Source organism: Cupressus sempervirens, chromosome 7 (genome assembly GCF_028749045.1).
Source record: "Cupressus sempervirens isolate cs-2001-9-10 chromosome 7, ASM2874904v1, whole genome shotgun sequence".
NCBI classification, from domain to species: Eukaryota; Viridiplantae; Streptophyta; class Pinopsida; order Cupressales; family Cupressaceae; genus Cupressus; species Cupressus sempervirens.
Genome location: NC_143124.1, coordinates 368,811,430 through 368,814,401, shown reverse-complemented (window position 1 = coordinate 368,814,401; position 2,972 = coordinate 368,811,430). Strand labels below are relative to the sequence as shown.

At 39.2% G+C, this 2,972-nt stretch overlaps 1 pseudogene; it reads left to right on the top strand.

Annotated features, from left to right (window-relative positions):
- The first annotated feature begins 851 nt into the window (after window positions 1-851).
- On the top strand, window positions 852-2,464 carry LOC149547008 (hydroxycinnamoyltransferase-like; annotated as a pseudogene).
- Window positions 2,465-2,972: the final 508 nt, after the last annotated feature.

Here is a 2,972-nt window from a genome sequence, read left to right as displayed (position 1 = left end):
CAGCTAAAAGATCGGAGATAAGTTGTACATCCCTTCATCATAAAATAGTCACCTTTTAAAACAATATTGCTAGTATAGTCTGCTAAATGATAATGGAAAATCTTAACTTTATTAGCTATCACAATGTTGTCATATTGCTATAAGGATTTAACTGTGTAATTTTATGAGTAGTGATTCAACATGAATCCATCTCTCATGAAAATAAATAGAACACTTAGCACTCAATGGATCTAGGTGATGCTCACAGGGGTGAAGCACCAGGACTTCCCCGGAGGTCACCCATCCCAGTACTAAAACCTGAACATGCTTAACTACAAAATTTCCTCCAAGTAAAAATTATCAACTTCACAATGTTGTTACCAAATTACAATAAACAAAAGCCGCAGAATTAACCTCGGCCACATCGGAAGCTCTTGACATTGGATCCCGCCCATTAACATGAGAAAAGTATGTTCACCGAGTGGAAGAAAGGCAGAAAAAATGATGGTACCTAAGTGCAAATAAAAACGTGCATCCAATTCCACATGCTGTAGAATAAGTATGTGGTTTAGCGTGTTCCGCGTAGAATCACTATCGTGGAGTACACAGTAATTAAAATGAGAGACTCGTCTTCTTGAAATTCTCTCTGCATGGCAATTATAACAACTTTCATCCCATCAACTACAACAAAAAAAAAAAGAAAATATCCCCGTCTCCAACTACGGTTCAGAACTACCCGTCTTCAACTAAGAAGATATAATTCCATGTCTTCGTTATGTTGGAAAGAGAGATTATGATTGATGCGAAACTCGCATACACTGATCATGACAGAAGCAGCAGTAGAAAGCTGTGTGAAAGTGAGGAGAGCGTGTATGGTGAAACCGGCCATCCCACCTCCGATGCAGACCATGTTCCTCTCCAGCTTTGATCTTCTCTGGATACGTTGTGACAACGTTCAATTCCTTTTCTTCTACAAACTCTCTCCTATGTCGAATACACTTCAGTAATAGGAGGACTAAATAAAAGTCTGTCCTCAATTCTGGTGCATTTGTATCCTCTGGCTGGTCGCCTGAAGAACTGATAATCGGGTAGAACAGAGATTGATTTCACGGAGGCAGGAGTGGAGTTTAAAGAGGCAACAATCAGTATACGCTTCGAAGATGTCGAAAAAGATGGTTTTCGGCGTAAACCCTTCTTCCAAAAGCTTGCCCCCGACGTCGGTCAACCTCATGCAGATGAAAAATATAATACACCACTTCTGTCAATACAGGTATCCCAATAGCTTGCACATTTTCTATTAATTCGAAAATCATTATCTTAATTATTTTCCATGTTTCAACATATTGCATAAAATGTTTTTTTCTATAGATATAGTCCATGAAAAATTGACTACTTCAGTTCACCTAAATGCAATGAATATAGTAAGTATACTAATTATTCTCATGTTTAGATCACTTTAACAGTTGAATCCTGATTATATCGCGAACTATTTGAAGACTGATAATATCATAAACTATTTACTCTTGTACCCAGGTCACAGCATTTGAGGGAAACAAAATCTGCGTTGGAACCACCCTTCATCACGTGATAGCAGATGGAAGCTCTTTTTGCCATTTCATGAAATCGTGGGCAGAGTGCAGCAGAGGCCTTCCCATTGCCAACCCTCCTCAGCACGATAGAACATTTTTCAAACGAGTAAACAAGACCTCAGAGTCACTTTCCTACATAGCTCACGATATTGTAAGCAGTGGAGGAGGAAGGGTGAAGATTTTAAAATTTGTGCCTGACGATGTCAGAGTACAGGAAAACATCTGGTTTAGTGAACGGGGAAAACACGGAAGATTCTCCTCGGCAAAGAAGCGATCTGACATACTCGACGTTTTGTTTTGCTGAAGAGATGATAGAGGACCTGAAGAATCAAAGAAGAGCTTCGAGCTCTTCTGTTGCAGTGGCTGCTCACTTCTGGAGATGCGTTGTGAGAGCTCGGGAGGTGCCGCAGGAAGAGGTGGTTTTCTTCGCAGTGTTGGCTGATAGCAGGGGCCGTGTGAAGCCGCCTCTTTTGCCAACTTATTTTGGAAACTGCGTGTTTCCTGGTTAAGCGCAGACTAGAGCCAGCACACTCACCAATTCCGACGTCTCCTTCGCTGCAGATGTTATTCAGCAACTCATCAATTCCTGCACTGAGAAAGCGCAGATTCATTATTTTATTGAGTGGGTTGAATCGTGTGATAGACATCATTTTAGAGAAGCCGGTTGGAAATACGAAACTGAGGCAGTCGGCTCTCCAAGGTTCCCAATGTATGACATGGACCATGAATTGGGGAAGCCTATGGATGTGCAGAGGGCAGATGCTTGTGATATTGGAAGCATGGTGTTGTCACCTCCAAAGGATGGAGGGAAAAGTATAATGGTCTCAACCTGCCTTCCACAACATCAGATGGACTTCTTACAACACCTCCTCTTTTCAGGTACGTTGGATATTTAAGACACAACAGTTTCCATGCTTCGCCTCTTTGAGATAGAGTCTCTTTCATATTTTCCTCCCGGGGAAGATCCTCCTTTCAATTTAATTGAATGGTTGATATGTTAAACAAAGTCTACAATGGGTTATTTACTCGTTATTGTCTTTGATATCAAAAGTATATTACGCATTTGATAGTCAATATTAGAAGAAATATGTTAGAAATAGTGGAATCATACACATTAAAGCAACACCCAAAATTAATTTTATTGAAATTTGAAGTGTGGTATTGATCATCAGCTTTTTAGAAAAAAAAATCTCGAGTAAATTATCTAGTTTTCTAAAAGAATAAGCTTCAATATTCTCTATTATAAGATGTCTAAATTTAAAATAAAACACAACCGTTGTGTACAATTATTAGCTTTTTTAATATAACAGTATTTATTTTGTGGGTAGAATTGCTAGAATAATAAATGTTGGACTTGATGTAGGTATGGAGCAATATGAAGCATCTTAGTGCAATGCAATTGGT